The sequence below is a fragment of the Tiliqua scincoides genome, chromosome 4 (assembly GCF_035046505.1).
Source record: "Tiliqua scincoides isolate rTilSci1 chromosome 4, rTilSci1.hap2, whole genome shotgun sequence".
In the NCBI taxonomy this organism is placed as follows: domain Eukaryota; kingdom Metazoa; phylum Chordata; class Lepidosauria; order Squamata; family Scincidae; genus Tiliqua; species Tiliqua scincoides.
In genome coordinates, this window is record NC_089824.1 from 30,353,828 (window position 1) to 30,368,274 (window position 14,447).

At 45.0% G+C, this 14,447-nt stretch overlaps 1 protein-coding gene across 1 annotated transcript in view; it reads right to left on the reverse strand.

Annotated features, from left to right (window-relative positions):
* Positions 1-13,974, reverse strand: part of LOC136647465 (Y+L amino acid transporter 2-like) — a 37,642-nt gene extending 23,668 nt beyond the window's left edge. Inside the window, exons 1-2 of the mRNA XM_066623016.1 lie at positions 13,753-13,974; positions 77-126 (exon numbers count right to left, since the gene is read on the reverse strand). The gene's annotated coding sequence lies outside the window, so the exon portion shown is untranslated. The remainder of the gene's footprint in view (positions 1-76; positions 127-13,752) is intronic.
* Positions 13,975-14,447: the final 473 nt, after the last annotated feature.

The following is a 14,447-nucleotide window of genomic DNA, read 5'->3' on the forward strand; positions in this document are numbered from 1 at the left end:
CTGCCTTTCAGTCAGTGCAACATCCTATATCTCGCCTGTTTGACTGGCTAGCAGAAAAGCATGGAAAACAACTCACTTTTCCCCTGGATTCCTCTTTGACCAGCCAGTACTGTACTTTCTTTCCACCTGGCAATTGCAAACAGAGGCAGTCATGAAAACAGTGACTAACAAGGGACATTAAACCTTTCTCTTGTGGGAAGGCAGGGGGCTCAAAGAATCTCTCCAAAGTATTCCCTCTTTACTAATATAAATACAGTACTAACCCACACTTTGTGTAGATACCTACTGAATGAAAGAAAAGGGATCCCACCTACCATTTTCTTTATGGGAAGGCCATGAAGGGTTGATGGTAGAACTCCTTTGGAGACTGCTGTTTGGGTGGGTAAAGGAACTGACTTTTAACTGGCGGGAGAAAATAATGACAAAGTTCCCTGATTATTACCTTCCCAAAGCACCGACATATGGAAAAGACTGCTCCAAGTTCACCGCACAGAACAAAGGAGACCATGACACCATGGCATCTTGGTTCCTTTCTCATGGTGCTTGGCTGCTTCCTCAGTTAGGCACAGGGCTTTTTTTGTAATAGAATGCACTGGAATGGCATTCTGGCACCTTTTTTTCCCTTTCACTGAGGGAGGGATTCAAACCTCTGACCTCGTGCTCCACCCTTTTTTTTTTTGGCACCCCCGGCTCTGACCTTGTGCTCCACCTCTTTTTTTTAAACTGTGGGCTAGGGAAGGATTCGAACTTCTGAGCTCGTGCTTCACAGCCCAACACTCTCTCCATTGGGCTATAGGAAAGCCTGTAATCAAAGTGCTCAGAACTAATATATAAGGTCTTGAGCCCAGCTGGTGGCCATCAGCGCCTCAAGTATTAGTTCCAAACATTTTGAGTCTAAGAGTTCCCATGGTTCAATTGTTAAAGTGCTGGTCTGTGGAGCCAGAGGCTAGGGGTTCAAATCCCTATGAGGAAGAATTTTTTTTTTTTTAGGAGGGGAGGTGCTCCATGGCTGCAAAATATAAAGGTTGGTTGCCAGTTGCCAAAAGGGGGGCCAGTTGAGGCTGCAAAACTCCTCAAAGTTCAGTTTAAAAATAAATAAATAAATAAATAAATAAATAAATAAATGAATGAATGAATGAATGAATGAATGAATGAATAAATAAATAAATAAATGATTGACAAGTTGTGAGTTCCTGCCCCCTTTAAAATTTTTTTTTTTTTTTTTTTAACAAAAAAAGCACTGGTTAGGCAGATTCCTGGTTGGTAGCCCAGGATGATGGGTTGATGTTTCTTCACTGGAAGCTATGGCTGGGGGAGTTTTGGTAATGTGCCTCAGTGTTTGAGTGAGATACCCATCAGAGTTAGGGGAAGCTAAGGGCGATGTAAAGCGTGAAGAAACAGCAGTTTGCAGTTTGGAACAGAGGCAAGGGGCAGGAAGCAGGGCTGACCTGAGGTGTCATGCCAAATGGTGTTCCCTTTACCTAGTGATGCGCTAGTCTCTGCTCCTCCCATGTGTTCTAGAAATGGGCTATGTCAGAAGGCCAGATGCAAGGGAGGGCACCAGATCTGGTGGGCCACTGTGAGATACAGGAAGCTGGACTAGATGGGCCTGTGGCCTGATCCAGTGGGGCTGTTCTTATGTTCTTAAGTTCTTGTGTTCACTCTCCTCCCCTCCACATTTTGTCCTCTTCAATTTCTAACCCCAGGAGCAGAAGGAGGAGGCACAGCGGAGGCAAGGGAATGGACAGAAATGAGTGTGTCCCCCACCAATCTGCTGCCTGATGCAACCACTTCAGTTGGTCTCATGGATGGGCCGGCCCTAGCAGGAAGAGAACTACAGGGTATGCAGCGGTTTTACATGCAGCTACTTTAATAAAGAGCACTGCTTATGTTGAGAGTCTCTCTCCTAGGGCTGTCAAGTCTCCAGGAGTCTCCAGGAATCGGCATCAATCTCCAGGAGACAGTTAAAAATGATCCTAGTGATGTTTATAGGCCTCCAGGAATTGCAAACATATCACGTTGGAAAAGAAGTCTCTAGGAATAGCTTCTATCAGAGTTGGCAACATTTCTCCTGCTTGCATTACCAGTAGCGCTTGAAACAAAGTACAAAGGGGGAGAGGAGGGAGAGCGAGCGAGCTGTGAGTTGGGGTGCAAGAGATGCCCTCTCTGGGGATCTGATGGGAAGAAGACCTGCTGCACCTGCAGTCTAAGCACCTGCAGTTTGTTCCCACTTCTACCCCAGTAGCATTTTTGTTAATAAAGCAAATATACTCCAATTGTCAAGTCTCCAGCACTCTCTCTCACCCAATGGAAACCAAGTAGTGCTGACCCTGGAATTGCTCAGCTTGGGGTGGGTGAGGGAGGCATAACAATCCTTTGCGTATAAGTATTCACAGGCATATGTCTGAAGGCCAGGCAAAACCTGCAGGGACTGGGAGGTAAGTAAAAAAAGATTTTTACTTACCTCTCCTGGTTCATCTGGTTGCTTCTCCCACCGTTGCACGCAATGCGCATTCCATTAGTAGCTCTGCCGGCTGTGGGCTGGCAGGGGATAGGATTAGGCTGCTTGTCCTACAGAATGAAATGCTTCATAACACTTATGATTTTTGTTTTGCAAGAAGGGGTAAAAGCCTATTGATGAAGTGAGTTTCAGACACCTGTCTCTTCCTGGGTTTCTTACATTTCTGGTGTGGTGGACACACCTGTTTCTCCTAGACAGAGAAAAGGCTTTCTGGGTTCTGGTTTGAAATTTAAAACTGATTAATTGTTCACTGGTATTTCTAGGCGCCACGGAAGTAATGGATAACCCATGCAGTTTAGCTATTATCTTCCCTGTCTATAAGATACGTGTGGCAATTGGCTTTCGAACACTTTGTTCTGAGAACACGGTCTGAAGCCAAGATAACGCAAAACTTTATAGAAGGGCTACCTGGAAACCATGGCATGATTTTCCCCAGTCTTGCTTTTCATTCCTTTTTTTCAGACTGCACAATGTCACTGCATGTTTCCCACTTCCCATGAGCGGTGAATGATTACAAGGAGTGGCACTGGTGAGCGTAGTTTTCTTTGGATAAGAGAATGCTAGAAACATCACTTTCTCATAATCATTGTTTTATTAATAAATGCACAAGCAGGGCGCAAGTGGAGGCAGACAGCAGGCACACTTAAAAGGCATCAGAGCCATCTACTTCAGATCCCTAAAGAGAGGAACTGTGCATCCAGAGGGCATCTTCAGTTAAGTCTCAACTCCCTCCCCTTATATGGGGGTCACTTTATCTTAGCTCTGCTCACCAGCTCCTTCTAGAGAGATTTCCACCTATCAAGAGAGACCATTCTATACTACCCAGAAAGAGGCAGCTTCATAATAGCCATATTTAGACACAAAGGTCACTGGGAAATCTTGGGCCAATCAACATCTGTCAGCCTCACCTACCTTACAGGGTTGTTGTGAGGAAACACTGGAGGGAAGAACAGTGTGTGCTGCCTTGGGCTTCTTGGAGGAAGGGGGTATAGGTATCAAACTGATGATGGTAATGATGATGACCAGCAGCTTAATAACATTCTTTTAACCTTTGCTATAACTCTGTATTGAAGTACCTACATTCTTCCAGCCCAGGGGTGCCCAAACCCCGGCCCTGGGGCCACTTGTGGCCCTCGAGGTCTCTCAATGCGGCCCTCAGGGAGCCCCCAGTCTCCAATGAGCCTCTGGCCCTCTGGAGATTTGTTGGAGCCAACACTGGCCAAACGCAACTGTTCTCAGTGTGAGGGCAACTGACCTCTCGCATGAGGTGTGGGATCCCTCCACTGCTTGCTGTTTCATGTCTGCGATGAAGTAGCTGCAGCAAAGGAAAGGCCAGCCTTGCTTTGTGCAAGGCCTTTTATAGGCCTTGAGCTATTGAAAGACCTTCATTGATTAATATAAGTTCATCTTTAATATATTCATTTATGTAAACTTATGTAAATTTATTCAAATTTTAAATGTAAATTAATTCTTTTTTTTTTCCCTGGCCCCCCGCACAGTGTCAGAGAGACGATGTGGCCCTCCTGCCAAAAACTTTGGACACCCCTGTTCCAGCCCATTATAGATGTTCCAAGTCCAGAAATCAAGAAGAATGTTCCTTAACTGACTGTGAGCAATGCCATCTGCACGGAATATTAGTCATTCAAGGTTTGCTCGTGCAATTCTATTTTTCCTCTAAATCAAGAGATGTCTTTATTACCAGCTTGTTACTAAACAATGGCTACAGAGAGCTGTCTAAAGATTCTGTCCTGGCCTGCAGCAAGGAAAACAGAGTGATAGGTGGTAAAATACTGGATTTCCTCAGCATCAGAGCAATAAACTACATCATAGCATCCCAACCCAGTAATCAGTTTCAGATACAAGAGCTGTGAAGTGCACAGCAAGGTCATGTGAGCATGTAACACTGCCTCATGCCAATTTAGACCATTGGTCCATCTAAGTCAGTGCTGTCTATGCTGACTGATAGCAGCTCTCCAGGGTTTTAAATAGGGGTCTTCCCCAGATGTAGGAATGTACTTTTACATTCTAAAATGCAGGTTATTACAATAACCAGGTTATTGGTTTTCATGTCCTCTTGAGGGATGTTGTTCCCTTAAAGGTCTTTGAAACCAGGTTGGAATTCACATGGATGAGCGACCTTTCTAACATGGTCTTTTCCACCCTTGACATCAAAAAAAGTGTGAAAGGATATTTTATTGCTCAAATCATGCCGTTAAAGCCTTCAAGGATCATTGCCTTTGTATTCAAGGAATGCAAACAAACCAAAGTAGGGTCATTTCAAATGAGTAGTTTGATCATTGACAGTGGAACCTCATATGCCCTTGTATCTTGAAGAACATCCAAGAGGAATAGCTGGATCAGAGGCTTAGGGGGAGGTAAGGGAAAATATTTTTCCCAAGCCATCCCAGCGTAGCATGCAGTGCAGACCATTTTGGCATGGCTATATGCTATAGCGGGGAAAAGGACTGGCTATTAGACAATCAGGAATCTGGATGTTTCCAGGTAATGGAAATTCTATATATGGAACAACGTGGAACCGCTCCCAGACATATGATCTTAGAACAGAGTGACCACATACAGTGGAGGATAGAGTACCCATAAACCATGGTACAGAAGAGGAAATTTTGGCAGGTGCAGCTTTGAAAACCCTTCCACGTTGAGCTGCAGCTGCCAAAATTCTCTCTTCTATTCAGCGGTTAAAGGTATAGGCACTCTGTCTCCTGTTGTAACTGGTTACCGTGTCTTAGAAACAGGAAAGTTTAGAATTATGCATGCAAAATTATTTGATTCTTTATTGTTTTGTTTTGAAATGCTTATATATAGTCTGATGGTGTTGCTCTTTCTCTAGTTACTGCTGTCTGCCAGTTTTCAGGAAAAACTAAGGCTTTCTTGGGGGGGGGGTCTTATTACAAATATGCTTTTTAATGTTACAAACTCTTCTGATTTTATGGCAGGACTTGTAGTGGATGTTTCTTGCTTGTTATCTGACCCCTCTACCTTTCACACACTTTTCTGAGTGCTTATTTCAGATTTCATTTGGGGAGGGAGTTCTAGCCCCCTGAATAAAAGACTAGACAGTAAAGGGGCTTCTGGAAATGGGGGCATGGGTTTCTTAGAGACTGAAGCCTAGAGACAAGTAAAAAAGCATTCCTCATGAATCTGCACAGATTTCAAGCATTCCAGCCCAGACTTGGAAAACATGGCAACCAGATACAGAAGAGAACATAGCTCTGGACTCTGCAGTGATTGTGAAGAACATGCAATCCTTCATGGATGTGGAATGTGGAACCCCTGCATGACAAGCTACATTTGCTCAAGTCCCCTCATATCAACAACTCATTAGCATACAGGAACAGTATTCTCCTTTGCATCTGCTACTGGCATTTACTCTATTGTCTGGATCAGCCACTGATGGCTTATGCAGGGCCCTTAAGAGGGGAGAAAAGGAGATAATTTGTACCTGAGCCCAGGGTCAAAGAAAGGGGCCCAGGAGCCAAAGAAGGGGGCCCAGAAATTTCCTGGTATCTTACATTTTCTGATCTCACCTGGACTCACTGCCGGCACAGGATGCTGGGGGCGCTACTATGGGTGTGCAGCAGTGGCTGTTGCCGCAAGCCATATACACTGGGCTAAGGAATGCGTACATGACACTCCTTAACACGGTGTCACCTCTGGGAAGAAACTGGCCTGCTATAGCCGCTCTTTGGCTTGTGGATCCGCTAACCATGAAGGAGTGTATAGGAGCTCAGGGACGCTACCCGGGAAGTAAGTTTGGGTGCACATAGGACACTTTCCATTCTAGTGTGAGCCTGAATATGATGATGCTAATTTTCTGCATGATTTTCTATATTTAAAAGATTTTAGAGAGAAACTTGAAAATGTGTCTGGTTTTTTGTATTACTATATCTAGCTGCCAACACCATGCCGGTGGGTAAACTCGATAGACCTAGGCTCCAAAGACTTTTCTGGCTGAGACCACCCTCCACCACCCCGTTTTGTCCCCTCCCCACTCCTATTCTGCCCACCCCATCACCACTCTCCCCTCTCTCTGTTTTTGCCCCTCCCCCTTTGGGAAAGGGCCCAAAAGAAACTTTGTACTCCCCAGCTAAAATTCCTCTCAGAGGCCCTCAGCCCATGTGCGGCATCTGACTTGCACAAGCAAGCTGCCCTCAGGGTTATGTTGATGGTCGATGAATTGAATGCCCTGCTACTTTCTCCTTCCAACTGTGAAACTGGTGCTTTAGTTTAAGATGCAGCAGGAGGAGCTGCATAACTTTCCGGCTTTTGCATAATCATTATGACCACACATGTGACTCCCTGGCTTGTCTTTATGAGTTCAGTTTGGCAGGAGTTACACAACTGTGCTGCTGCTTCTATTCCCTAATTAAACTCTGTGGTGTGGAATGAAAGGATTGTTACCTCCTACAGCTGATGTTGCCTCGTTTTGGTAGAGGGCAAGAGAGTGAGAGTGCAAAGCTTAGGGCTACTCTTGATCTTAACTAAAAGGCCGAGAAGTGATGTGCTCTCACAGCCATTATGTGGCTGATGGACTTCTTTTTCCCAAGTAAAAGTAGTCAGATCAGTAGTATCATTAGGAGATTCTACCCCTACAGTCTCAATCTGGATTGGTTCCCTATGGCTGCAATTAAAACAAGAAGGCAAGAGCTCTCATTGATTGCTTTTTTCCTTGTTAAATAGCTCGTGGACTGGCAATCCAGATTGGGAACATGGTGGGATAGGATTAAAGCCTCAGCCCCTCTGCCGTGGTCCCAGTCCACAGCTGCCAGTTCAGCTATTGACTTCCTGGAAATGACACACGGATATCACACACAGATGATGTGTCAGTGTCACAATGATACCACACCAATGTCATAGTAATGATGTGTCAATGTCAGGATGCCACTCCATGGATAACTGGCTGTGTTGGTGTCTCCATGGATGCCGGGGTTGTTACTCAGAAGGGCTGCACAAGGGTTGCTTTGCCAGGGTAGGTTTGGCATTTGGCCCTTATTATGCCAGCATTGGTGTGGTGATGATATGGCGTTGCCTGGATGGGCTTAGGATATGACAGACATCAAGCTGGCAGCTGTGTGACATCAATGCAGCATCCGAATAGGATTGGGCCTTAAGTAGCATAACACAAAGTAAGGCTTGTTTACACAGAGATACTCCTGTCTCAGTTGTTTCAGAAGCAGAGACTCAGAGCTGTTCATATGAAACACACTTTTTATTTAAATCCAACAAGTGGGAAACCCAAAGCGCTTTAACCACAAATGGCTTTCTCAGCTTTCTCTCAAGTCACTCTGTGCTTGTTATGCAGAGTTCGTCTGAGGTCATGGCCACTCCTCTACTTAACCCAGTGCTTTCTACAGCAGGGAACATAGTTGAATCATAAGCTAGGGGTTCTTTCTCTCCCTTTCAACTTAATTCCAATGGAGTTATTAACCAATGCCCATTGACACAAATCAGAGGCTGAAGAATAGTTCTAAGAATTCTAAGAACCTTAGAATAATTTATCCTGTTAAAATCACGCCCATGGTTGAATAGGTGATCAATAAACTGTTTGGAGACACCCGCTTGAGTCAATCAGGCATGGTGGCGTCTGGAGCACTGGAAATACAGTCATGCTTGTATCAAACTTCAAAACAGAGCTATTGCGCATGTTCAGATGCATGTGCAAACAAAGTGTTTATGATATGGACGCAGGTCAAGCCAGGAACCAGCCAAATACTGTACGGAAAACAAGGCTGGAGGTTATACAGAAATACTCCTTTCTGCCTGAGATTTTACTAAACTCCAAACAACAACAACAACGCCCAAATTAGACAAAAAGAGTAATAATTCAGTGATCTTCCAGCATAAGAAAAAGCAGAACTAACCCTCCTATTCAATAAATCGCTGTATAAAAATAAATTCTCGTGCTCTTCCTGCTTCTATACTATGTTCAGATGGTGGCTATGTATATATACATGCATAAAGACTGACACATGATCTATCTCCCTTTAAATGACCCACTCCACCTCCCGTTTACATCACTTGAGAGTACCAAAAAGGGCACATTACCGACATTTGGGAAATATACCGAAAAGAGAACACTGAGACTCACCCGTGTGTGTCTCAGAAGTCTTGCTGTGCTTAGAGAGAATGCGGCTGAAGTTCAGGAAAGGAACAGTGACCTCAGGGGCTAAGTAAGCAAGCAAGCAGCTGCCTGATGAGGAATGGTAAGTGATACGAATATGAATGGCCCTCTCTCTCTCTCTCTCTCTCTCTCTCTCTGTGCTGAAATTTGTATCTCCACAGCAGAAAGATAAAAATCAACCAGAAAGCAGCCACCATAGAGGGATTTGTTTTTCCCCAAACAGCTCAAGTTTACTAATGAGCAACAACTGTCAGGGATAAAGCCAGCACCCTTTTTTTCCAGGATGGCAGCAAAATGCACTCTGTTTCCCCAAAAACAAAGGGAATTGCCCAGCTGGCTGTGGCTTTATTGCTAAATTTCTATGCCTGATTTCATGAGGGCCTTGGAGGATGTCAATGTCAGTGCCGTTTCCTATTGAAGTGGCGGCAATGGGGCATTGTACAGAGCTTGCTGGAAGAAATCAATGAATTTTTAGAGAAGAACCAAGGCTGGCGAGAGATGTTTGCAGTGTGGATGCAGTGCACAAAGGGGGAGGGGGAATTATTTCATGAGTCACTCATTCAGATCCAAGTCAGCCAAGCTGGAGGCAGGGTCAATTGTAGGCCAATTTCCTGGTATAATAATTCAGAGATCAGGGAGTAATATCAAATAAACATTTTGATTCTGAAGAAATTACATGGAAACCCAATGGGTCAGTACCATATGTTGGTCATTTTCCAGCTGGAGGAACAATAACTTAGTGGTAAAACATGTGCTTTGTATGCAGAAGGTTCCAGATTCAAATTCCCAGCATCTTCAGGTAAGACTGGGAGAGAAAACCTGGAGAACTGCTGCAACGTGATGCGAAGTAAAATGATACAATGGTATGACTCAGTAGAGGGGAACTTCTTATGTTCAGCAAAACATAAGTTCAGTTGAGCCAGTCTCACATGTAGATGTATTTTCAAAGTGCTACATTGAGCTATGGGTATCATACACATATACTTTTGGGTCATCTGGCTGGGCTGGGGCTTGGAGGCACAATTTTATGAAGGTTCTGGTCCTTTCTGATTAACATATTATAGAAAGTCGTGCTTGGGGACTCCAGCACCCTGGCCTTTGTCATGTGGGGCGCCAAAGGATTCTATCCTCTCCTCCATGCTATTTAACACCTTAATGAAACTCATGGGGGAGATCATCTGGGGCTTTGGAAGTGTGTGTTATCAGTATGCTGATGACACCCAGCTCTCTCTCTCTCTCTCTCTCTCTCTCTCTCTCTCTCTCTCTCTCTCTCTCTCTGTGTGTGTGTGTGTGTTATCCAATCACAGGGAGGCTATTGCTGTCCTAGAGCACTTTGTAGTTCATGGGTTGCTCTCTCCGACTTTCACTAGACCTCTCTTTTGTTTCTTTTTCCTGTCTTCTTTCCTGCCTGCGTACCAATGGCCACAATTCTTTGTTGTAGTAAAGTTCTTAGTGAAACTCAACTTTGCTGTGTGTGGGACTGACCAATTCCTTCAGCTCTGCTGAAATGACAGCCAGACTGGATTACTGCATCTACATGTGCCAGCCCTGACATCATTGGAGGTGTGAAAAGTCTGATTTGTCTTAAAAGTGGGCTTGGAATAAACTGAATTATTTTCTAATTTTGGGAAAAGGTAGTTCAGTTCTTGAAGCCAAGCCCAAGCCCAAGCCTAAGCCTTGACTGGAAAAATTAACTCCATCTCTAGTATCTCTCATAAGTTCTTTGCCTGAAAAATGTGTGGTAGAATATCCTGAGATGTGTTGCATGCACAGGCACACACCATGCTGACAAGTTCAGAAAACACGCTCAATAAAGACCACAATCTTGAAGTCTCCTGCTGGCTTCATTGAATTTCCATTAAGGCCAGATTGTTTTTCACAATTGGATACCAAGGCTCTGGCACTGTGAGATAAGAACAATACACACACATTTAAGGTTGGCTTGGTTTTCTTGCAATGAAGATGGAATTGGCAATGGGGGAAATTGCACCTTCCCACTTCTGTGTTTGTTGCAGGGAAAATTATTTATTTAAATGTGCATGCTCTATTCACAATTCACAGCACTGCATGTCTTTTGAAGTTTTAGCGTACTGGTAGGTCCTTTTCGTATCCAAATGCAAAACCTAGTGCAAAGGGCCAAACTGCAGGTGACTCTAAAGTGTCACTGTCCTTTCAGTTTTCTTTTTTGAAAAAGTCAGTTGTAGGTTGATTGAGGTCTCTGATTCAGCTTGGGATTCTCTGATCCAATTTGAACCATGGTTTGAAGAGGAGGGATTAACCTGTTCCTCTTCACAATAACCCTGGTGAAAATTGTCCTCTCAAGCTGCTATTTCCCTGGGAGAGACGTCTCCATCAGTGGAATGGTTTTGGGTCTCTTTCTTTCTGGCTGTTAAGTGTTTGTGGTTTCAGCAAAGTGGCCCTTCATCAAGTTCCCAGTTGCAAACTTCTATTGCAGTGTTTCTCAAACTGTGGGTCAGGACACACTAGGTGGGTTGTGAGGCAATTTCAGGTGGGTCCCCATTCATTGCAATATTTTAATTTTACTATATTAGACTTGTTGCTACCATGGTATGTGACTGCATTTGGGGAAATGTTACAGATCTGTACTTTTAATAAGCTACTATGTATATTATTTTAACAATGATAGTAAATGGGACTTACTCCTGGGTAAGTGTGGGCAGGATTGTAGCCTAGGATTGTTAAACATTTTCCTGCTTGATGATGTCACCTCTGGTCATGACATCACTTCTGGTGGGTCCTGACAGATTGTCATTCTAAAAAGTGGGTCCCAGTGCTAAATGTATGAGAACCTCTGTTCTATTGTATATCTTTAGACACAGGGACAGAGTGAGTGGTCCCATGTTGTACATCTTGAAATGCGTGATCAGCATTCCTGGTTCAGATTTACATTCTCTTGGTGACGCTTGATGCTGTGGTTTGCTTCAGTACCCTTTCCTCTACTGTTGCTTGGGGAATAGAATGACTGGTGGGGGTCATCATTTTGGTCTCTCACTTGGTTTCAATGAGAGTCACTTAATTTACCCCATGTAATGTCATGCCGTCATCAGGGTGTGACCAATCCTGAATAAGCATAACATTCCAAGTAGCTTCTACTCCTGCCTACTACACTCCCAAACTATCTAGTTTCCCCCCTTGCGCTAGCAGCTTTCTGCTGACATAAGATTTCTGCTGACTTACAGCACAATCCTGTGCATTTCTACTTAGACATAAATAAAACCCATTGAATTCAATGGAACTTACTCGCAGGTCAGTGTAAATAGGATTGTGGCCATTATAGTGATACTATGACACGGTGGAGTCCCTATCAGGGATAAGTGGTATGTGGGCGGAAGGTGAGGCAGAACTGCCCCACTGGAGTTCTTTGAAAAGTGCCACCACTGCCACTGCCACTGCCACCTCCGTGGTTGTGATCATGCAAACACTTACAACCCGCACACTCCAGGTCCTCAGAACGCATGGGTTGTGAGAGCTTTGCACACTCACAGCTTCAGCAGTAGCAGTGGCAGTTTTCGAAGAACCCCGGTGGGGTATCACTGCCTCACCTTCCGTCCCCACACCTCATGTTGCTGGTCCCTATGCTGGCATGTATTTGACCTCCACCAGCTCAAGGACATAGGCATACATTGGAGCCAGTTCAGCTAAGAAAGAATTCAGTTGGAATAAACTGGGGATAGAACTGAAAAAGTAATATAATAAGTGATGGTGATGCCACTAATGCTGAAGCCTACCATGTGGTCAGAACTCATGTTTGGGCAACGCACTGTACTTTACAGCAGTTACACAACTCATAAGAACATAAGAACAGCTCCACTGGATCAGGCCATAGGCCCATCTAGTCCAGCTTCCTGTATCTCACAGCGGCCCACCAAATGCCCCAGGGAGCACACCAGATAACAAGAGACCTCATCCTGGTGCCCTCCCTTGCATCTGGCATTCTGACTTAACCCATTCCTAAAATCAGGAGGTTGCGCATACACATCATGGCTTGTACCCCATAATGGATTTTTCCTCCAGAAACTCATCCAATCCCCTTTTAAAGGCGTCTAGGCTAGACGCCAGCACCACATCCTGTGGCAAGGAGTTCCACAGACCGACCACGCGCTGAGTAAAGAAATATTTTCTTTTGTCTATCCTAACCCGCCCAACTCGACACATCATAGAGTGCAGCCAGGCTGCAAACAATGAGTAGCGCTGGCCAGGTGATAGTGGCATCTGTGGGAGTCCTAGACCAGTATGTTGGCTCAGGCGATGGGCAGGAAGCAGAACAGGGCAGGCGGTGGGTGGGTGGGGATGGGGTTGTGTCAAGGTAGGAAGAGGGTGGATATAGGTGACAGCAACTCTGCCAATATCCCATCTTCCTTCCTGACCTCAATCCACCTAACCTGGGTCCACTCAAACTTGCACCAGTGAAATTGTTAATGCAGGGCTGAGTAGGCCTATAAAGGAAAGAGGCCTACCCCCAGGCAAGGGAACAAATGTTCTCTTACCTGGAGGAAGTCTCCAAGATGCACCCCCCATAGGATGCAGGATGTATTCTGATAGTGTGGCTGCTTTGGAAGGAGAGGGGTTGGACAGGATTAGTCTCTTAAACCCTCAGGCAAGGTTATCTTCCAACTAAACTTAACATGAAAATAAGAAGATCCAGGCTGGATCTGATCAGAAGGTCTATTTTGTGAAGTAAGTGTTTCCAACAGTGGACAAGCAGATGCTTCTGGAGAGCTCACAGGGCATGATGGAATGCAACAACCCTCCCCTGTTGCTTTTCCTCAGCACCTGGTATTCAGAGCCAGGCAGGCCATTGGCTATAATGTTGGATGAGGCACACTGATTTGGTACTCTCTAATTCCCACAGTCCAGATGCGCAGGCTAGTTTATTCTATGCTGTTTTCCATTCTGCACTGGCCAATGCAGGTTACAGGAATGCAGAGCTTGTTTTGTTTGCTGGCTGGCTGACATCTGCCTTTCCTCTGGAGCCTGCCAGTCGTCCCAGGGGTCTACTACTACACACTAACATAGAAGCCGGTCTCTAAAAATGCCTTATGATGAACAAAAAAAACACAGAAGGACTTACCAAGGTTGTCTGATCTGACTTTTCTCCTCCGTTTTAAAGTCCCCTGTTCAGATGGGTTGTGTGTTTGGAGCCTGAGGACCAGACTAAAGCACAGGACTCTGCAGCCAAAAAGGCAGTCCGGGAAAACAGCCCAGACTAGTGTCTCGTAAGTAGCAGTTTAAGAAGTTAATGAGTGTAGGAGAACTATGAGGCAGTCAAAACAAAGAGGCCAAGGTCAAGGAATGAAGCTGTGTTCCCAGAGTCAAAGACCAGAAAGCGCTCCTGGAACAGACTGTAGCCAGAGGTTGTGATTCAGGCAAGGGAGGCAGACTCTCCCTTGTTTTTCTTCAACCTCTGCTGTTCAGGGGTTTACCGACAGATGGCTTAAATTCTGGCTATAAGATGCACAGCTTGGGAGGGAAGTGTTTCATCCCTACAGTCCAGGTATGCTGGGTATTTCAGCCCATGCAACTCCCTCACCCTGCCACACCTGCTGCTACAGATCAGAAATATCAACACAAATTGGGTAAGGGCTGTAGTGAACAGATACAGTATCTGCTGCATTCAGAAAGTTCCAGGTCCAGGCTGGACTAGGAAAGACCCTCATCTGAAACCCTGGAGAAGCCCTGAAGATTGTGTAGGCAATGCTGAACCAGGTGGAGCAATGCTCTGATTCAGTAAAGGCAGGCTTGGGTGTCTTTAACTGTGTGCATGGC